Here is a 24,007-nt window from a genome sequence, read left to right as displayed (position 1 = left end):
TCTCAAAATCAGATGTATTTGCCATTCAGATTTCAATTTTCTGCAGTTAAGTGTTTAGTGAACAACAGTGGCAGCCATACTTGAACATTTTTGGCTATTGCAAAGTGAAACAAAGAGTATTGCAGTCTTGTACTGAATAGCAGACTAAGTTTAGCCTGTGGCTAAAGTGGCTAACTGGTGGCTCTGTCATATTGAGTGTCCCTAGCCACAATTCCAGGGTGTAAAAGACTATAGCACCAGGGAACCGCTAGGAGTTATGGCTAACATAAGGATATACCCTCTTTAGGCGTTGTGGATTACAACTGTTTCTGAAAGCAGACATTCCTCAAGGTTCCTTTTTGCTGCTATGTCTCATGTTCTTGGTCGTGGTCTCATGTTCTGACTAGCTTGCATTCTAGGGCAGGGCTAGGCAACCTTTGGCACTCCAGACATTGTGGAATATATTTCCCATAATGCTAGCAAAACATAAGAGGAGATGTCACATCTGGAGTACTGAAGGTTGCCTACCTCTGCTTTAGGATTTTCCCTTGTATAGGTTGTCCATGGACCATGTAGACATATATGAGTCTGTTCCCTCATAAATCGAGACTGCTAGAGCCTCCATGGAATGATTTTCATCCACTGATTACAGCCATTTCTGAAACCCAGTTGACACTACTGCCTCCGAATGGGATCTCAGACCCTATTGTGTCTTAGATTACTTTGTGAACATTTTGCCAGTTTGACACTTGGACTGGGCAGAACCAACAAATGCATATCACCAAATCTTGCCTCTCTTTGGCATTTCCAGCAAAGCCATGTGTCGTGTTCTTTTCTAACATGTCAAGATTTTATTAATTTCCTGAAACATTGAGCATGTGATGCTCTGGTAACATAATTTTGGTTGATTGTTCTTCTGAGGAGTCTTGTTTTGTCTCATTTCCTTTCACTCAAACTTTACTGTCAACAAAAGGAAATAGTGTCCTACATTCTATTTGCAGAATTACACATTTGTTAGAGACGATACCAGCTGAACAAATGTATCCAACAGCAGTATTCCAGTTTTAAATAAAACTTCTTATTAGAATGAACATTTGTAGTTCTCTTACGTTAAATATAGACCAGATTTGCTCCTTCTTGTCCTTAGGGCTTCTCAGGACAGTCACTGAAGTCACCAAGGAAATCTCCAGCTATCCCAGAGATAGTACTTTAGTTTTCAGTTTTGTATTTTTTTCTTCTTCTACGTTTGGATAGATTGTTCCAGTGCTGACACAAAAATCTACGCAGATGAGAACCAGATGCGCATCCACGGCGGTTTGGTTAAGTTTAATGGCCCACAGAAAGAATGTGAAGATTTAGCCACAGCACTGACACAATCTATTTTTGTGATCTAGTTCACGTCATTTACCTATATCTGCAATAATGAACCTGTCGGGTGTAATCTGTCTTCTTATAAACTTGAAAACTGTAATATAGCTATTATTGTGAGGAGCATTTACAAGAATACTCAGCAAAGGGCCAAGGAATGGCAGATTTTTATATCATTTTCCGGACTGAAGCCAGACCGTTTTATGTTGTGATACTTGAACAACATATCTGTCTACGAAACACATACCATGTCCAAAAATACATAATTTATTACGAAAGTAGTGTTTTTTTTATTTGCTTGCGTTCACTGTATTTTGTTCCACAACTTTAGCTATTTTGTTATTAACTCCAGAATGCCCTGTCTGTGAAACAGAGGACTCTGATTAATTTTATTGAGGTTGAATTTAGGAATCCAAAGGCAAAAATGCAATGATTGCCTAACACTAACTCTGGATTGCCGATCCTTTCACTAGGGCACCATATTTTAAGTGGCAGCCAGATTGGATTTAAGAATCCAGTCGGCCCATGTTACTCCTTCAGCGTAATGAACCGTTTCCAGACAGTACGTCTTGTTCATCATTGGCCAATTTAAAAAAAAAAAAAAAAAACATTTTTCATGTTTGGAATGAGTTATTATATTTTCTGTTGTCCAAGTGAAACAAAGAGCTATATTGTCTACACTCTCCATTTATTGTGTCTCATGACAATTCACATGTTTAATTAAATTATCCATGTTGGTTTTGTCTGACATTTGCATAATTGTAATCCTGTTCTTTTTATTTTTTTTCTATTTTACTTTAGATAACAATTATACAATTTAATTATGTATATATGTGTGAAATGATTAACAAAACCATTAAAGAATAAAAAAAAAATTCCATGGGGACAATTACAGACTGGATTGCCAATTCATTAAATTTCTAAAGTGCCACATTTTGATGAGCGAAAAAGATTCTTTATCTCCTGCATGATCTAAGCATGATCTTACCAATGCCGGTAAAAGAAAAAACATTATTATATTTGGCATTTATGTAGCGCCAACTTATTCGACAGAGCTTTACAATATTAAAAAAGGGGTAAATTTAACAATAAATTAGTCAATTACAAAATGTTACAGGAAAAATAGGTTGACGAGGACCCTGCTCAAACGAGCAGACAGTCTAGAAGAGGTGTAGAGACCGAACTCCAAAATATCATCAGATATTCTATTCAGAGTATTTTTGTCTCATATTCCATTGTCTGCGTTCTGTTGTGCACTTCCGCACTACATTTGGGCTTTTATTGAGATGTGCAGATGCCAAGCAATCTCCAGTCCAGTGGTTCTCAAACCAGTCCTCTGAGTCCATCCACAATCCTAATCTGTTTTTATAATGGACATCATTATCACGTATCATGTTGGTATACTTGCTGATGTTTTTGTAAGCAGCCCTGTAAGGCTGATGCAACAGCGTAATTACATGCGCAGTGCTGGTACTTCCTGTAAATGTAACTGTGTTGTAATGCTCTCTTCACAATGACTCTGGTTTCTACCAGAAAAAAATAAAATACAATTTTTTAAACAAAGAAAGTAGTTATTGGGTGAATCCTAAATGATCTATAATCCTACTGATCATCTTAACCGAGACTGTATGTTAAAATACAGTGTGTGTTACTATAGCAACGTGAGTACAGAAGAGGGCAATGTTTAAATTAAATATTTTTTTAATTTCTCGTTAAAACTGATTACATGCTTGTTTGCTACTTTTTATATTCGTTACAGTTTCATTTGGCAAAACATACAGGGCTAAGTGATGGGATACTAGGCTTTTATAAAATGTGCACAATTTGTGTAGTATTGAAAACACTGAATCTTCTGATATGGGGGTGAGGGGGAGGGGTTTGTGTTAAAATCTGCTGTGTGTCCAGCAAAGTCCTTGGTTCTTTTATTTGCCTTTTTCTGCATTTTTCTGTGAGAGTTTATATAGTAATGCTGTGAAGAACAAACACTGATCGACTTGCCAAAAGAGCAGCAAAGGTTACAGTGATTTCTGTTTGTCTTTAACATTTTTTTCCTGGAATACACCATGCAAAATGAAAAGCTGTTTTCACTTAAAAATCCATTTTTTCCTCTTCTGTATATTTAAGAACTTCCATTTTTGCCTGGAGGTCAGTGGACAGGCCCGTGTTCTGTGAACGGTTGGTTTTCATATGTCAGAGTGCTAGGGCTGGGCAGACTGATATCACGACTGAATAAAGTGATTAAATCAAGCAATGTGGAACTAATGGATACTCTTGGAATGGTGAATTGTGTGTTTATTCTCAGTTCCTTGATTACAGATTCACAAAATGCAGTTATTTAGAGCCTGTTTGGAAAGTCATGCATGAGTGACAAGTAAAGAATGAGGAAACACTGTCTTCTGATTTATGGATACTCGTACCCAGTGCAAAGTGCTACTTAGGAAATCCTACGGAAATCCTGATTTGGAAAAGGGATATATCTATAAAAATACAACAGTGATCTGTGACTTCTGTGTTGTAAGGCCCATGCAGTCTCTGAACATCAGGCAACCGGTCCTGGTACTTCCTGGTTGTTTAGCTCCGGGGAGCAACGTTCTAGAGGCTGGAATTGCTCAGATCACCTGCCTTGCAAAGACTTCATTGGGGAATCTGTGATTGGAGAGCTACAGAAAGTCTGGCCTGGGGATGATAAGCTTTCAAATGTTTCAGACAAGACATCTTCAACTTTTGGGATGCTGGCTTTAGATTTACCCCAGTGGAAAAATGTATAATTAAAGGCATGCATATTTTTATTGGGGTTATATCTACTAAACAGTGATTTGTTATTTTTTGTGTGATAGAGAGATGGGTTGGCCCATAACGTTGTCAAATGTGACCGGACAGGGAGGGGGTAACCCTCAAAGTATAAAGTGCAAAGAGAGAGAGAAAAACTGTCCTTATAGGGAAACCTGATAGAGGGATGTTAGTATCAAAAGAAATATAGAGCAGGTATAGTATCCTGTCCCAAAAGGTATAACAATATCATACTTTAATAGGGTAAATAGACGCCAGTTCTGAGTAATAGTAGGTACTGGTTACCTCTTGGCTGGCAGCCAGACTTACTAGCATATCATTATGTTAGTATATACTAAAATCACATAATACCAAACACATATAGAGATAACAAATTGAGAGTAGACAAATAAATAATAAAACCACCCTGTCCTTGCTCATAGGCTGGTCCAAAATGTTGGTCAGTGCCACTGACCAACATTTTAGTATATACTAACATAGTACCAACCCCCTTACCCACACGCCCCGTTCTGTCTTATGCTAGTAAGTCTGGCTGCCAGCCAAGAGGTAACCAGTACCTACCATTACTCAGAACTGGCGTCTATTTACCCTATTAAAGTATGATATTGTTATACCTTTTGGGACAGGATACTATACCTGCTCTATATTTCTTTTGATACTAACATCCCTCTATCAGGTTTCCCTATAAGGACAGTTTTTCTCTCTCTCTTTGCACGTTATTTTTTGTGTATTTGAGCAGTAGCGTGTACCTTTAACTCTGTTACACTGTAAGTAATCGCTCCATTGTAAGGTTCATGTAAGCTACCAAACTACCTGTAATCTAAAGTAATTTCTGTGATCACAGGTCCCTATAAAGTCTTAGTAACGCTCTATATAATCGCTGTGATGTTAGGTCTCTGTAAATTGTAGATTCAGCTGTAGTTTGCCTTTGTGATAACTCTCCTGTACTGTGAATCAGCAGTGATGATACATCCTTGTAATTGCCTTTCTAGGTCAGAGCAACAGGTAAGATCCCTGTAAACAGGCGTGCAGAATCAGGTGGTTTCTGTGATAATCTTATAAACTGCCATTTCAGCATCAATTTCCCCTGCAAATAATGAATTGTTTGAGCTGAGCCCTCGGCATCTTCTGTCCCTGTACGTCCAACTTGGCAATAGGTCCTTGTAAACCCTCCGTAATGGGGTCAATCTTGAATGATAGATCCCGGGAACCTCTGAACGTTGCAGTGGGCTGCCTGTAGCTCTGATGCAAACAGGAATCTAAAAGAGTTCAGAATTTGAAAACCAAATATTTAATTGCATTGTGAGTACTGGATGACCGTGCACTCCAAATCTGTTCTTGCTTTAGTCTCATTCGACAAAGTGCTACTTTTTTATTATAATTACCCCTTTATCTCCCCCTTATAATTACCCCTATTACTATATTGTAATTACCCCTTTGTCTCGTTATTTGTGGAGTCAAGAAACAAACCTCTTTAAAAAGTATAGCTCTGTATATGGATACTTAATCACACATACACACGTTGTTCCCAAACGGCAATAAGTACCTTTTTATATGTGCGTCTGTTTACAGGCCAAGATAAATGTTCGTTGGTTTGTAGTTTGTGCGGTGGCTACAGGAAGCAAATTTACACTCAATGGAACTATGTAGCAAAACCTCTCTGCAGATCTAGAGAGACAATTTCTCATGTTTCATGGTTACAGATGAAACCTTGAATTGACGATTAACTCTGATACTTTGTGTCTTTTTTTTCCAGGATTTATGTGAGCCTCAAATAGCCTTGATCTCTCTTTACTTCAGAGACTTGTTAGCACATTCTGTCTTCACTAACTAAGGGAGAACACACACGTTTCCCCATAAAATCCATCATTTAACTTAATGACCCCATCCCGTTTTTTTGTGTAGTGTGTTACATAAAACCACTCTGCCGTGTCACTGTCTTTAAACATTTGTTGCTATAGTGGACTTTCTGCGTTTGTTAATTTCAAGGTTGGCATGTCCGTGAGTATATGGTTGTCCAAAACCTTGCAGGACTGATTGAGTTTTGCCAAACCTAAAAAAAAAATGATTTTTGTTTTTCTGTATATTAATAGCTGGACAGGCCTTTGCTGGGATGTCATATTGCAGACGTGCTTCGTGGTCAATAAAAAAAGGAATAATAGAAATAATTAGAGTATGATATTATCCTAAAATTTCATGTGGCAAGAGAAGGGACGGTTTCAATTCATAGAAACATAGAATGTGACGGCAGATAAGAACCATTCGGCGCATGTAGTCTGCCCAATTTTCTAAATACTTTCATTAGTCCCTGGCCTTATCTTATAGTTAGGATAGCCTTATACCTATCCCAGGCATGCTTAAACTCCTTTACTGTGTTAACCTCTACCACTTCAGCTGGAAGGCTATTCCATGCATCCACTACCCTCTCAGTAAAGTAATACTTCCTGGTATTATTTTTAAACCTTTGTCCCTCTAATTTAAGACTTATGTCCTCTTGTTGTGGTAGTTTTTCTTCTTTTAAATATAGTCTCCTCCTTTACTGTGTTGATTCCCTTTATGTATTTAAATGTTTCTATCATATCCCCCCTGTCTCGTCTTTCCTCCAAGCTATACATGTTAAGATCCTTTAACCTTTCCTGGTAAGTTTTATCCTGCAATCCATGAACCAGTTTAGTAGCCCTTCTCTGAACTCTCTCTAAAGTATCAATATCCTTCTGAAGATACGGTCTCCAGTACTGCCTACAATACTCCAAGTGAGGTCTCACCAGTGTTCTGTACAATGGCATGAGCACTTCCCTCTTTCTACTGCTAATACCTCTCCCTATACAACCAAGCATTCTGCTAGCATTTCCTGCTGCACTATTACATTGTCTGCCTACCTTTAAGTCATCAGAAATAATCACCCCTAAATAGGACTCTATCAAATATTCTGTACTCTGCCCTTGGGTTTTTATGTCCAAGATGCATTATCTTGCACTTATCCACATTAAATGTCAGTTGCCACAACTCTGACCATTTTTCTAGTTTACCTGAATCATTAGCCATTTGGCTTATCCCTCCTGGAACATCAACCCTGTTACATATCTTAGTATCATCAGCAAAAAGACATACCTTACCATCAAGACCTTCTGCAATATCACTAATAAAAATATTAAAGAGAATGGGTCCAAGTACAGATCCCTGAGGTACCCCACTGGTGACAAGCCCAAGCTTCGAATATACTCCATTGACTACAACCCTCTGTTGCCTGTCACTCAGCCACTGCCTTACCCATTCAACAATATTGGAATCCAAACTTAAAGATTGCAGTTTATTGATAAGCCTTCTATGTGCAACAGTGTCAAAAGCCTTACTGAAATCTAGGTAAGCAATGTCTACTGCACCACCCAGATCTATTACTTTAGTTACCCAATCAAAAAAATCAATAAGATTAGTTTGGCATAATCTCCCTGAAGTAAACCCATGTTGTCTCTGATCTTGAAATCCATGTTCAGGAGATGTTATCAGGGGTGTGGCATTTACTGAATAAATAATTTAGATTTATTTAGATTTTTGCCCTGCGTAAGATATTCTCTAAACACATTTACTATGGTTTAAAGTTGCACCATCTCTTTCCAGGATTTTTAACATTATGAGCATCTCCTCCAAACACATGAGTTTTATAAGTTGCAAAAATAATATCAAACATTGACATACACACAACTGTATTTATTTATATATTGGAACTGACACCTCAATTTTGTTTCTCTGTCAATCATTGTTGTAATCTCTGCCTTTTACACCTGTAAGTCATAGACCGTAAATAGAGGGGTGGAGACAGAAACTGTGTGAGGGGTCGGGTTTATGCATAAAATGTAGTCTAAAGTTTTAAAAGAGGGGCAATGACTATGTAAACCACTAGAACCGGCTAGCATATTGCGTCTCTGTCATACACACCAATAAATCTCAGCTCCTAGAACGTCGACTCATGAGGATAGACAAGAAGGACAGAGAAATTGTGGCCACGCTGACTTACTCCTCCTACAGAAGGGAGGTGTGTACCTTGAAGGGATAATAATGATTTTTATTATTACTTTAGTTTTTATTTAAAACTTTGTGGTTTTTGTTTTATGCTCTACAAAAGAGACCTAAAAAAAGCTTGGAAGAAGCATGGGATATTTGTGGTTAAATCCATTTATAACCAAAACATGCACATTTAAAAAAAGCTCTCTGTGGCATGGTCCAAATCTCATTGTTATGGTATTTCAAAGTTCTGCTGAATGCTTTCTTGTGTTTGTTTTTTTTTTTTTTTTGTTATAAGTAAACCATAATAAAATGTTTGGCTTTCTATTCATAATATTTATTTTTCATTTTCTTTTTGCATATTTTGTGTTGCGGCTCAACCATAAAAACGTGGCCATTGCATCAGAATGACCAAACCATCGGTAGTGCTGTCCGTATAGACTAATGATGATCAGGTTAATTATTTAGAATATTTTCCGAGCATGCAAACTCATTTTTTTAATGAACTATTCTAGCATAAATAATAAATAGAATTCCTTTCTGTTATTTACTGAGGCATATATCTATAATTTCAGGCATTTATATTTCCTGATGCTCTGGTCCCCGCCAGGTGCTATATATGTTTCTTGCTTAATTATTGCACCTCTATTAGGGTATATAAGCTATTCATTTTTTCTTTTCATACAAAATGCATTTTATGTTTTATTTATTTACTGAAATATATAAAAAAATATATCATGATTGCCAAAATGGTATATTATGGTAAGGTTTTTGGAGCCACATATACCACACCGATCAGGCCACTTTTCAGTTATGTTGATACGTTGGCAGTCTGTGAAAAAAACATAGAATGTGACGGCAGATAAGAACCATTCGTCCCATCTAGTCTGCCCAATTTTCTAAATACTTTCATTAGTCCCTGGCCATATCCTATAGCTTGGATAGCCTTATGCCTATCCCACACATGCTTAAACACCTTCACTGTGTTAACCTCTACCACTTCATCTGGAAGGCTATTCCATGCATCCACTACCCTCTCAGTAAAGTAATACTTCCTGATATTATTTTTAAACCTTTGTCCCTCTAATTTAAGACTAGGTCCTCTTGTTGTGGTAGTTTTTCTTCGTTTAAATATGGTTTCCTCCTTTACTGTGTTGATTCCCTTTATGTATTTTTTTTTATTATTCTTTATTTTTGTTGAGGCATGTGATTATAGGGGTACAGAAAAAAGAGAGGGAGACTTTCAAGGGTTGTACAGGATAGGGTCGTCACAACATATTGTCTAAGTCTCCTGTGATTATCAACCTCATTTTATATATATATAGTAACATGCTATAGCCAAATACTGTTATCTCTCGCTTTAATACTGTAATCTCACGCTTTAATACTGTAATCTCTCGCTTCAGTACAGTTATCTCTCGCTTCAGTACAGTTATCTCTCGCTTCAGTACAGTAATCTCTCGCTTCAGTACAGTAATCTCTCGCTTCAGTACAGTTATCTCTCGCTTCAGTACAGTTATCTCTCGCTTCAGTACAGTTATCTCTCGCTTCAGTACGATTATCTCTCGCTTCAATACGATTATCTCTCGCTTTAGCACTGCTATCTCTCACTTTAATCTTGTTGCTTCGTTAAGCAGACTTAGATAAGTGTATGTGGAGTACGTATGAGAGGTTGGATTATAAAGAACTGCACATTTTTCTTGCTATTTTTTGTCGTTTGGTACAAGCAGTAAACATTTTTCATGTAATACCTGTAGTATAACCGTCTTGTTGCGCGTTTGGTTTAAGTAATCTTCTAGTGCTTCTCCTTAACTTCACAGCAGATTATTTCACTTTTAACAAATAGAGATCATGTTTGCTCTATGCTATGCTTTATAGCCACTATGCCTGCTAAGACTTAACTAAGTTACATGCTATATCATGCTAGTGTATATTTAGCAGGCTAAGGGCATCAAGTAAAAAAGTGACATCTAAAATATAATCCTGACAGATTAGGACAATGGGAGAAGCAGGCTAATTTAAAATAGATGAAACAAATAAACAAAAAGCATGAGCATTACACTTTATACATCATAGAACGCTGTGCAAAGTCATGTGAGGGGTGCATATCAGGCGATACCCGATCCATGGTGTCTCTATGAGGGAGTCCCAGCGTGCGAGTGAGTGGGGTCTATAAGCTGATCTGCCGACCTGTCTGCTGCTCGCTGTGTGGGGTTGGTGCCTCGATGGTGTGGTCATTTCAGCCGATGCCCCGCTTATCAGGGGTGTTGTAACTGGAGAGGGTGACTGACTGGGAGCCACTTTAGCCGTCAGCGTGTGCGGCAGGTCAGTCTCTTGGGTATGAGGTCTCAGGAGTGTTGGGAGGTTTCCCTGTGGGGGCACTGCTGTAGATCCTGGTGGCAGTCGCCGCCAGCGGCCTCGGTTATCCGGCGTGTGCGGCTAGTGCTCCGGGAGGCTTTCCACTGTGGCCCTCGGCCCAGGTGGGCCCATTGCGGTATCGGTGTCATCCGATGTGCGCTCTGGGGGGGCCCGCTCTTTCTCGCTCCCCCTCCGCCTCCACACCCCCTTATCCTGCAGGCGTGATATGGGCATAAGGCTTGTCGCGGGGGCTGCTGCAGGGCTCCGCCGTGAGATAGAGTCCAAACTTACTGGTGCGTTGCTTGGTGTCGGCCATGGTGGAGTTTCCTGCTCAGGAGAGGTGGCTGTCGGCCATCTTGGAGTACATCGCTCCAATCTCGATGTGTAGCAAGGCCTGGTTGAAGGCGCTGCGGTGGCCACCTGTGGGGACCGGGATGACCCCCCCGGTCCAGAGGGGGGGGGGTGGCAGAGCGCCGGTCGGAGAACCGGGCGAGCGGCCGTCTCACCAAGGCTCAAGCTCACAGGCCTCAGGCCCTTGTCGGGTTACTGTGGCGCCGCTGGGGTTCTTGTTCGGTGTCCCCGAAATCACCGTCGCCTGAGTGGTGCTTTGGTCACAATTCCAGGTCGGTGTTAGCTTTTGGTCCGCAGTTAGCACCGTTTTCCAAGTTCAGAAGCCGGAGCTCAGACAAAACGTGTCTGATCCGACCGGCGGTCAGGCCCCGCCCCCCCCTTTATGTATTTAAATGTTTCGATCATATCCCCCCTGTCTCGTCTTTCCTCCAAGCTATACATGTTAAGATCCTTTAACCTTTCCTGGTAAGTTTTATCCTGCAATCCATAAACCAGTTTAGTAGCCCTTCTCTGAACTCTCTCTAAGGTATCAATATCCTTCTGAAGATACGGTCTCCAGTACTGCATACAGTACTCCAAGTGAGGTCTCACCAGTGTTCTGTACAATGGCACGAGCACTTCCCTCTTTCTACTGCTAATGCCTCTCCCTATACAACCAAGCATTCTGCTAGCATTTCCTGCTGCTCTATTTCATTGTCTGCCTACCTTTAAGTCATCCGAAATAATCACCCCTAAATCCCTTTCCTCAGATGTTGAGGTTGGGACTCTATCAAATATCCTATACTCTGCCCTTGGGTTTTTACGTCCAAGATGCATTATCTTGCACTTATCCACATTAAATGTCAGTTGCCACAACTCTGACCATTTTTCTAGTTTACCTAAATCATTAACCATTTGGCTTATCCCTCCTGGAACATAAACCCTGTTGCAAATCTTAGTATCCAATACTGCCTGCTGCCTTCTCTCCAGACATAAGTTCTGGCACTGAGCCTAAGGCAGGTGGTGCCTTGGATGAGAGCACTCGATTGATGCTCTTGGCTTAGTGGAGCTCATAAAAGCTCCAATTGGCAGACCCCAGGTAAGTTCTCAGGCTGTAGCAGTTATGATTACTGGAGAGGTGCTTAGAACATGTAATCCTGTTCCTCCTCATGGGTTGATATATTTGCTGCATGTTTTCAGGTTTTGCATTGTTCTATCCTGACATGTTTTGTCTTACTATTGACAGTTTTTGTACAGCACCCCTGGTGCAGTGGGAGCCATGAGGTTTGCAAGAAAGCGTTGGCTAAGGCTTGCTAAACATGGGAGTTGTACTCCAGTAATAGTGTGAATTTATGACCATTTAAGATAATGGCTGCTGTACGTTGTGCGTTTCAATTCCAATGCCTCTCTGTATTCATTGTTTCCCCATGTGCTCAATTTCTTTTAATGTTCTGAAGAGTCCACTGTTTATCAGATCCCACGTAGCTGCCAAGTGCAACTCAGCAACCTCCTGAGCTGCACACACCACAAACCTGCAATACTGGAACGAATCGTACTGTGAAATAATCATTGTAAGAGGGACATGATAAATCTCTCCCTTCGTCATCACTCTGAAAATTAAGCACCACAATGCATAGGCTCAAAACACATGTTGGCAAACGTGCAGTTTGTCAGCAATAAAACAACCAATTTATCTCCGAGTAAAAGAACGACATGCAGAACGTCTGCCAAGACGCTGTCAGTGTGCGAAACTTCTTCCAAGCGCTGTTTACCTGAATTCCCCCTTCTGAACACGTTTTGCCAGTGTTTGCTTTTTTTTAGTTTTCAATAACTTTTTTATGTACTAACCTGAGTTTTATTATTTGTCTGCAATATTTTTATTTTCTTCTGGTTTTTAATAATATAGAGGAAAAAAATCCCCAAAGATACTAAACTTGAAAGGCTAGCTGCGGTGAGTTGACAACCGACTTGCAAAATGTAAGCCAAATTAGCTTACTTACCCCTAACAAAATACATTTCTCTAATTTGGGTAAATTGATTTTTTTTTACTTTTCTTCTCTCCTTGGTTTGCTCATTTTTAATTAAGATCTCACCAAAAGTCACTGTTTATTAAATACATAGTAAAAGTTAAGTGTTTGATCTATAATACCATTTGCTGTTAACTCTTTCAGGACCAGGGTTATTAAAAATATGACTTGAAAGCTGGAATTTATTCTTTCTTTTGTTAAAGGAACATTTCAAGCACCGTAACCACTACAGCTTGCTGGCCCTTTTCCCGGAGCAAGTAGTCAAACCAATTGATTCCACTGGACACCCCCTCGCTTCCTTCTCTGGTGCCATGAAGCTCTTGATATGAGCTTCCCTGAGTTAACTACGGCACTCGGCATCATCTGAGCGCTCAGCATGTTTAGGTCTAGCTCGGAGGAGGTGACTGTGGACAACTCCAGCGGGAATAAGATACATTGTTAACCTGTGCACTCTAAAGTCCCTACAGGTCATAAAAAATAGAAATGATGGGAATAGGAAAAAAATATGAAATAATTGTCCATTGTTAAATTTAAAATAAATACGTTTGTAAGCTAAGTATAATTAATTAGAAAAAAAAATAAATATATATATATATATGTATACACACACACACACGCACACACGCACACACATCATAGACTGCCTTTGGTTTTTGTTCTCTCTCTCTTTTTTTTTGTGGGTATAAGAAGTTCATTTGTAGCCTTATTGATTTAGATGAGAGATTTTATTTTAATGCAAAAATTAATAATTTAATTTTTTTTTTATTCCCCCCTGAATAAAACTTAGTGCTAATTTCTGTATGGCTAGCTGTTTCGTGTGCAGTAAAACCCCACACGACATTTTAGAAATGTTAATAATTGCAGCTTTAATGTATACGCGTCACTCAGCACAATATAGCATTTTATCAGCTGTTGCCACCCAAAGATAAGTATCCGTCTCTGCAGTGGACAGAGAGATGGCTTTAACTTGCTATTGCCATGTTGATCCCTTCATCACTCGTGAACATCCATCTTTTGCGTAGCTTACCACTGCTGATTTTAAAAATAAAGCAAAAAAAAAACGTTTTATTTGTGGCGCCTCCATTTAGACGTGTTGCAGCCAAAAACCTTTCATCGTTATCTCACTGTGGATTCAGTCTTGCTCATATTTCTGACTGTAAGCTCGATGTTGCAGAGTCCAACACTTTACTGCCCACATAACTGTTACCCGCTTGTTTGTATTCATTGTTTAATAATTGCCTAGCTAATGCATACATGTAATATAGACGGGTCCCTATATTCAGGGTTTACTGCCTAAGGTGAGTTTCTGTTCAATTCTAAGCACACATCCACTCTTGTTTTATTTTATTGTCTGTCCTATAACCACTTCTACTCAGGATAAAGCTGCTTGTCCATTTGATTAGTCGCCATGTCCATTTTTGAATATAGAAACCATTATACAATTAATAGCAGCCCCTTAAGGAAGATAACTCTAAAAGAGAGCCAATATGACCTGTTTGTTTAACTAGAGAGAGCCTTAAATAAGGAGATAAAATAAAAATGGGAAATCACCAGCTTTAAACAAATACATCGATGACATAGTTACGTCCAGATGCCTCAGAATTTTTAAACAACCACCTCAGATCAAGATGACAAGGAATTTATGGCTGGTTGGAACAACTAACTAGAGATATGTACCTTTGTACTAATGGAAACACTATTAACAACAACAAAATATCACTACTTGATAAAGACATTAACCAATTAAAAGAAAAGTTGCTCCCATACATAGATACTCAGGAATACAAACACAATTCAGTGCTTATTTAAAGTAAAATAAAAATAAATACAAATTGAAACCAAACAACACAAAAATTAAGTATGTACGAGATAAACAGGATTATGCAAATAATCAAATCAGAACATACCACTAAAATATCAGATATCTCTTTGATATAAATATGAGCTCCCCAAGAGACCGATGTCAAAAAAACAGATACATCAACCTTCAAAGATATGATACATCTAGGATATACAAAAGCCATCGAAATACAAGAACCCAATCCCCTTATCATTACTACTCAAAATACACAAACCACCATCACAAAAACATGTACTATGGCCAATCATCCACACCTTACCATAAAAACAAATGTATTCTTCACATCACTACAGAAGAAATCCCTTTATCATTTCTGACCACGCGACCAAACATTTTTATCACAGACAAAAAAACAAGTGCTTATCCTACATAATCCCAATACACGTTTCAAACCTAAAAAGGATAGACTTCACTAGACCACAAAGACAAAGATTTATCCAAAGAATATACGATTCAATGAACAACAAAAATATTCCTCCACTACTTTCGCAATAATAGAAACCGACTACTTTCTAGTGATTCAGAACCAGAGCAAAAAAAATCATTTTTTAAAAATCCAAATTATATCAATTATATTTATTTTCACCAAGTATATCCAATATTGGGGGATTGTACCATTACACACTTTTACTACTGAAGGTCGTTTAGATGTTCTGTGACATGAGTGGGCACTTACACACTCAACATTTAAGATCTAGTCTCTGTTGAAATATACTATACAATGAGTTTGTTCTTTTTATCTTGTTCTTTTACGTGTACCTGTTGAGGAAGAGCTACACCGTGCAAGAATCCAGACCAATTGGATAAACAACCTTAGACTCTATAACAACTTTGATATAAAGTGCTGGGTACACTTATTGGGAAAATATCTTTATTCACACCTTAGATTAAGATGATGTTTTACAGGTGTACATATTTACATATTCTACAAAGCGTGTGCATCATCACTAGATATCCTACCAGGTAGAATAGCCACTAACCTCAAGCATTAAATAAAAGGCACAATTAAAAAACTAAATCTTTAACGTAGATTAATTATATTTTAATAAACAGTATTGCACATTATTATTCGAACAAGGGTTATCTATACAGTTTGACTGACACCTGGATATCCTGGTCTGCCTCTATGCAGCTGCCTGATAATTAGCATAGTCCTTTCCCAATAATCACATAACAGGAGAGGACCTGAGAATAGAAACACTAGAATTCTGTTTTCCCCACGTTCTTTCTTGGCACTAAATTGTTGTTAAACTGTGTGGGTTAATGGTGTAACTCCCACTAATCACTTACAGGCTTGTTCTGCTCCAAAAGAATAAAAAAGTTCCTTTAAAACGATCCCATTATCCATATACATGCATCCTCTTGATGTTTAGAACCATCCTATTAACTTACGGTTTACATGTAGTACATAGGACAGAAGTTCAGGTGTAGCTTAAAGGAATAGCTAATCAATGTGACTAGCAGGACCTACAGTGAAGACAGTTTTCTCTTTCTGACAAATGCTCCTTATTCTGGACGCTTGCCATGAACTCCTGGAGGAGTTGGAAGCTAGCCTCCTGCCCACCGACTATGGGCCATATACATACTGCCATCCTGGTTCGTTTTTATAGTTTCCCGAACAGAAACTCTTTCCCTGCGTTTGGTAGATACATTTACCGAACGAACACCGATCACCCCCTTGGCTCATTAACTAAAAAGAAACCACAGACTTAAGTGCTCTCTCATCTTTTTGCATGAATGCAGGCAGCGAGACTTGGTCGTCAGATCTTCGTCTCGACCTCGCGAACACCGGTAAAATCGCTCAAGCACTTGCTTCTTTCTGCGACAAGCCAGGAGAGCGTGGTTCGGAAGGTTTGTTCGCACGAACAAACGCTACCTACGAGCCACAGGAACCGTTCCACAGTTTGTTCTTGTAGAACTCCCAAAAGGGACCGACTGCTATCACTGAATCTCTGGAACTGATTTGGGCAGACGCCTCAGGTGTGGTCGGTCAAAACTTTACCCCGGTGGCGATTCGACTGTATTCGTGGAATCTGAGCTTTATTGGACAACTTGGGTGCTCAGATCCAGGCTATCCAGGCATATATTTGTGGAGGTTCCTATATGTCTTATATGTATTTTTAATATTTTATGTAGGTTACGTTTTTATGGCCGTGTTGTGGGAGTGTTCTGGGTGTGTTTTACTGTATCCTTGCTGTGTGTATAAGCAGACCATCTGGCCATAATAATATCAGTCTTCTTGTACCCTTCATCAGGTTTAGGCTAAAGTTTGGGTAGCTCAGAGCTTTAATCACTGCTTCACTTGGGATCATAGGCATGCGTACGGGGTGTGCCAGGTGTGTCTGGGCACACCCTAATCCCCGCGGCACGCCTATGGATTGAGATCCGTAGGGGAAATCTCAGGATCTCCTCTGTCGGCTCATGCAGTGCCGCCGCTATCTGAGCGCCGGCTCTGCTCTAAGCCTCAATGGGCTGGCCCACAGCAGCATGGAGGGAGGCAGGAGAGGACCCGGGGAACTCTAGCCAGCAGCTCCGCCTGTTACCTCTCGCGAGATCTCAGATCTCGCGAGAATGAACTCTAGCCCCGCAGGCTAGAGTTCACTCTCCACTGGACTACCAGGCAGCAAGGCAGCAAGGAAGGATTCCCCCTCCCTACATAAGGTAAGAAGGGAGGGGGGATATTTACTAATCTGCCCCACCTCCACCCCCACAATCCCTCCAAACATACAGCACACATACAACCCACAACAGCACACACGTAGCACGCACACGCAGCACACACGCAGCACCCTCACACACAGCACACACACAGTACCCTCACACACAGCACACATACAGCACCCTCACACACACCACACCCACAGCACCCTCACACACACCGCACACATACAGCACCCACACAAACACAGTACACTAACAGCACCCTCACAAACACACACACACTGCACCCTTACAAACACACAACACCCTCACACACAGCACATTAACAGCACCCTCACAAAGACACAGCACCCTCACACACACACATCACACAAACAGCACCCTCACACTGCACACTAACAGGCCTATAACACAGCACACTAACAGCACCCTCACAAACACCCTCACCCACATAGCACACTACCATCACCCTCACACACACACACACACACACACACAGCACCCTCACACAGCACACTAACACAGCACACTAACAGTACACACACACACAGCAGTGTATGTATATATATATATATATATATATATATATATATATATATATGCGTATATAAGCATATACACACAGTGTGTGTTTGTGCTTTAAGGTGCACACCCTAATGCAATAGGCTGCGCACGCCTATGCTTGGGATTAGGGAGAACTACAGCTGATATACTCAGGTGGATTATAGGAGATCTGTTACACTCTTCATTGGCTCGAACACTAATTTAGCAAATTGTCTAATGGTTGTTGAGGTTACATGCATTCATTCTACTTATTCTATGTAAGATACCACAAGTTGATTTTTTTTTTCTATTTAAATTTTTTTTCTTTTCAGACATAGTTTTGCTGTCTTTGTGTCTTCATCTTCAGTTTTCTAGTGAAAAAAAAGCTTGGCTAGAGCTCTTGCTTTGTGCTTTGTAGTTAAAATCTTTCCAAGGTTTGTGTGAACTATCCACTTCAAACTATATCTGAACCATTAAAGTTTGTGAGAGCTAATTATGCCCAATTAATACTTTTAATATTGTCAGAAATAGTGACAATAAAAGCATTTTTTTCTTGTAACTTATGTCTACTATATCTTGGTGGTTACTGGCAGTTTATGTTAGTACTGACCATGATGACATAATTGTGACAAGGGATGGTGTAATAGTTTACCTTACGAACTTGATGTTTAATCCTTGGGTTATAGAAGTATTGTTTTCCAAAAGCTAAAACATTATTCTGCAATCTGGAAAATAATGTATGCATTTATCATTTGCCAGTGAAGAAAGAGTGGATATTGTTTTTGGGAGACTTGCTACACTGATGTCATGAAATAGTAGTAGTATTTACAGGGTTTAGAAATGACTTAAAATATACCGTTTACGGGGGGCGGAGCCTAGCGCTCAAACGGAATGGCCGCAACTAACTGAAGCTCCGACAAAGGAGACCAAAAGACGGGGCAAAACAACGCTCTCACCACAATATTGAAAGAGCAAAATACCTACCTTGAAACACCCGGAGGGGAGCTACAAACTGATGCCTTTCTTATTCCCGCAACCAAGCAGGAAAATACGTCGGAGGCCTGGGACCTACTCCAAGCCTCGCAATACACGGGCAACGTGGGAAATACCGGAGTGGCCAGAATCCTATCTATACTCCCCTACTTACCAGACCCAGCTCCCCCCACGAACTACCGAAAGTATGGGCAGAAAAAAACAAAAGACTCCACAGAACATTAACAAAGAAACGCAAGACATAGGCGCAATGCTACAGCGCCCGATTGTCACAAAGGTGACGCAGGAGCGGCCCGAGCGATCACGAGAGGCTCGAAGAGGGGCCCACAGGCACCGCACATACCGAACCGCTCACAGCGGAACAGGTGCTGGGACAAAACCAAAACCCAGCCACGAAACAGGACATAGCAGACCTGTTACACGAAATGAGGCAGCTGCATGCCGCAGACTTGGACCTACTCAAAACCGAAATCACAGCAATTACGGCACGTATTCATGCCTCCGAAGAAGACATTCTGGATCTACGGCAGGAGGTACAGGTCCTGAAAGAAACCCTATCTCAACTACAAAACTCCCAATCCACGCTTCTAACAAGAGCGGACCAAGCGGAGGACCGCCACAGGCGGACAAATATTAAGATAAGGGGCATTCCCGACTCTGTAAGCCTAACGGAATTGCCCCATTACATCAGGAGGCTCACCACCTTGATAATGCCACACGCCCAAGCAAAGAATCTCACCTTTGAAGGCTTCTTCCGCATCCCGAAGCCGAAGCAAGCACCAACAGGAGCCTCGCAGGACATGATAGTCCGATGCCACTCGACCACCGACAAAATCCAAGTAATGACCGCGGTCTGGGGCAAAACACCCCTCAACTTTGAAACCGCGCAACTAACGTTCTACCAAGACATCACCCGCACCACGATGCTGTGGCGTCGATCGCTGGGCCCTGCGACCAGCCAACTCCGCAACGCTGGCATAGAATACCGGTGGGCACTGCCACGCACTCTACTAGTCACCAAAGATGGGAGCACGAAAACACTGTCCACACTACAAGAAGCAACACTATACATACAAACCCTGGGACTTCACACGCTGGCTGCGGAGATAGCAAATACCTCGATGCCCTTTACCCCGAGAGGAGCCGAACGCCCAGCGGCCCCAACCTGAAAGAACTGTGTCCACCAATATAAAGATGCACCACACTGTTGAGTGAGGACTCTAGTTATAATTTCAAGTTATTGTTTTGTATATTTGGTTTTGTTTAGACTTACATCGCCTTATTGCCCACTAATCTGACTCGATGTACACATACAAAGTTTATAACGACATAGGTCATACACCGTATACCGGCCAAACACACATCGGCGCACTCTTACGCTCCACACACAAGGACTCTAGAGTAACTCCAGAGTCGCACTCCACTTTTCTACACGGGACCCCGACAGGAGTCGAGATCCACATGTAGGCACCCCTCCAGACACTTGACGCTCCCACTAGCATACACCCTCTACTGACCATCACAGACGCAGACGCACTATTCCTACCGGAACAACAGACGCATAAACCCCTTACAACGCCAAGGTGCAGAAACCATACGGCCCAGCAGAGCACTTGACACCAGGACGACACACGTACACCACCACTTGGCACCCGAGCAAACAACCAATCTTACCCCATAAAACATCAAATACGTGCTAGGGATGCTACCAATGCATTATGTACCTGCAAATGTCAATTCCTCTCAATGTTTACTCAGAATGCATATGTACAACCTATTGTTAAAAGCAGCACATGAAAAATAAAGAATTAAAAAAAATATATATATATACCGTTTACCTTTATGCCATCTAAAGGTTGATGTATTCATACAAATGTGTTTTAATTTCACTTTGTTGTTGGCCTTTGGTGTCATTATCTGTCAAAGTCAACATTCTGATTTCATATTTCCACATCTCTGACACACACACATATATATGTTTGTGTATATGTTATATGATTTTGTAATAATTTTGTTCAGGAACAGTATTGATGGATAATATGTGTGAATCAGTCATCTGGGCCTTACTGCATGCTATGAATCTGGCATGTAATGAGTTTTTGAAGAGCGTTTGTCATCTGCTGAATATGGAAATCATTATGAAATAAATCCCAGTGTATCCACTCAGCTTGCATGAATTTACTAAAGATTAATATTTCTTAGGAAGCCGATCCCGGCTAAAGTCCAGAGTTTAATCAAGATTTGTCAAATGAAAATATTTGCATTGGCAGTGACTAGGAGAAGTCTTGCATCTCCTGTTCTCATCTTCATCTTTAAAGACATTTCATCACTCTTGTGGTCTCGTCTAGTCACCTGTTGATCATCATACATGGAAACTTCACATACGTAGCTTGTAGTGCCTTCTTTTCCCCCTTTTTATATATTTTTTCTGGTAAACGTTAAATGCGAATTGTGTGGGAAAAATGAAACATTAGTCCTAGAACACATCCCGGCAAGAAAAACAATGCGTGCAGCGAAGGCTGTTAATCAGAGGTTAACTTCGGACTTAAACAAATGTGCAGTTGAGTCATCGAGACATCACATGAGTTTAAATGTAAAACATCCAGTTAGGTCGCACAGCAGGTCACTTGGGGCAAACTGCGATGTGGAAATGCCAATGAGGGGGTGTATGCACTAACATTTAAGCCTCAGCTCCTGTGTGTGACATTTATACACAGCCCACCAAGTTTCTCACGACCAAGCAGAGTCAATATTCGCAGTCCCGAGCACACTACCAGATGTAATTAGGCAGGGCCAATGCAAGGATTTCTGCCGCACTAGGCAAAGATCCATTTTGCCGTCCCTCATGCCACTTACTCACTGACAGACACACACTCACTGACAGACACACACATACACTTACTGATAGACATACACTCACACACTCACTGACTGACAGTCAAAGTGCTCCTCACCAAGGCTAGAATTACGTTGTATTCCGGCATCACAGAGGGCGCGTGTGAGAGGCTGCAAAAACAGCCTCCCTCGCCGCCTGCCTTCACCGTTGCCCTCTCCTCCTCTGTTCACCAGCATTTTTTGTCAGAGCAGGCACCTGCCATCAAGGTAAGCAGGTGCCTGCTCTGCCTTACCTAATACAGCTTTGGGGGCAACCTGAGGTGGTCAGATGCCCACCTGCTGGCCCCCATTTGACAGGGCTCCTCTCGGCGCCCCCACTTTCAGGCACCTTGAGGATCGGCCTGGCACTGGGGGCAGGCAGCCCACCAGGAAACATTCTAGGCGATCCCAATTGTGGCGCCGGCTCTGTATTTAGTGCACGTTGTGGCATATGGCCTTTCTTTACCATTTATCCAGGAAGTGGATCATAATTTCGGGACATTAACAAATTAATAGGAATATGATTGCTTTGTAATCTGCACTCGGGTAGCAGTGGGTAGTTAAATTAGAATGCATAATATCTGTGCATTACAGCTATATATATATATATATCACTTTTTGAAGTTGGGGGTATTACTGAAACAACAGCCATTTGGACTTATGAGTTTTGATAGTTCTATTAAACATTATGGTGACATTTATTATCATCATTATAATAATAATAGCATTTGTATTGTTTCAACGTATTCCACAGAGGTTCGCAATATTAATGTAGAGATACAACAACAAATAAAGCAAACTTTTACAAATTTTAACAGGAAACAGCACCCTGCTCAAAGAGCTTACAATCTAGAGTTTGCGGTAATATCCCCGTCTTTAAAGCAAGGCCATTTGTTCTGTTTTATTTCTTTTTTGCTGCTGTGTCTGAAGCTATGGCAATACACCATGATATTAATTGCTTTGCCAGACGTTATTCCCTCTACAGTCAGGTTAAATAAATGTTAACTTCCTCAAAAAAATGCAACACACTCTCCTTAATTATTTGAAAAAAAATATTATTAAATCTGTTAATCTTTTTTGTATCCAAAGTTTTTTGTTTTGTTTTTTTGTTTTAAAGCAAGTGATGCATAGGATACTAAGCACCAAGGGAGTATGAAAGGGAAGCAATGGATAAACCATACGCGTTTCACTCTTTGAGCACTCTCAGATTAAATACTGTATAGCTGTTGGACTTCTTAGAATTGTAATCGTACCATTAAATTATTATGTTCTTATAAAGAAATAATGGAGGCTGTGTGGACAGTTTGGTTGAAACATGTGAGCATGTTCTTTTTTTGTTGTTATGTTTAAATAAAGAACACTGAAAAAATGTTCACATATGTTAGCAGCGTCCAGCCTAAATAAATAGCACATACCTCCCAACATTTAAGATGTCCACCAAAGGAAGGTATTTGTTTTAGGGGTCTGATAAGATTTATGTAATTGAAAATATAATTTAGAATATCAACTTACTTATAGTGACAAATCTAAAAATCACACTTACTATAGTTTATTTTTTTATTTATTTATTGTTTTTTGTTTGTTTTTCTTAGATATTATTATTGCCATTTATATAGCGCCAACAAATTCCGTAGCGCTTTGCAATATTATGAGAGGGGGGATTTAACTATAATAATTCATGTTATCTTGTATCTCTCTAGGTTGATTTATCTAAATGTAGCAGAAAGTGGTCTGTCAGGCGTTTGCAGGACCCCACGCTAGAGTGTTTGTATATAATCATCTGGTGTAATAGAAATAATGTCAAATGGATGGAACGCTATTGCGGAATAATGGTCTCCTGCTTTAAAAATAAACATCTTAGCTATGCCTAAATATTTAGTCCTCTTAAGGGCTTAATTTGCCATATTACAGCAGGAGGCCATTATCCTCATCTAGCAATCCATTCAGGTGACATTACTGCTCGCTGTTCTAACCCTGCTTGGCTGAGACATTTAATAGATTATTTACGGAGTACATCTATTCTCCCTTTTATCACACTATGTCATTATAAACTGTAGCATACAATTTCCAGGGGGAGGTAGCATGCAAGGAAAAGTATGCAGACTTTTCTCAAATGGCAAACTCATCTCCCTTTCTTGGAATGTTTTTTTTCCCCCAAACAACAAGAAATTAACATTTTAAAACACTTGCCTTTTTAAGTTTTTATACTAGGGTTTAAATA

General features: G+C 40.2%; 1 protein-coding gene across 2 annotated transcripts in view; it reads left to right on the top strand.

The window, feature by feature from the left end:
- Window positions 1–24,007, top strand: part of VPS13B (vacuolar protein sorting 13 homolog B) — an 843,188-nt gene that overhangs the window by 341,432 nt on the left and 477,749 nt on the right. The window lies entirely within an intron of this gene.

This window comes from Pelobates fuscus, chromosome 4, assembly GCF_036172605.1.
Source record: "Pelobates fuscus isolate aPelFus1 chromosome 4, aPelFus1.pri, whole genome shotgun sequence".
Taxonomy (NCBI): domain Eukaryota; kingdom Metazoa; phylum Chordata; class Amphibia; order Anura; family Pelobatidae; genus Pelobates; species Pelobates fuscus.
The sequence above is the reverse complement of the archived record's forward strand: the minus strand, read 5'-3'. Positions and strand labels throughout refer to the sequence as shown.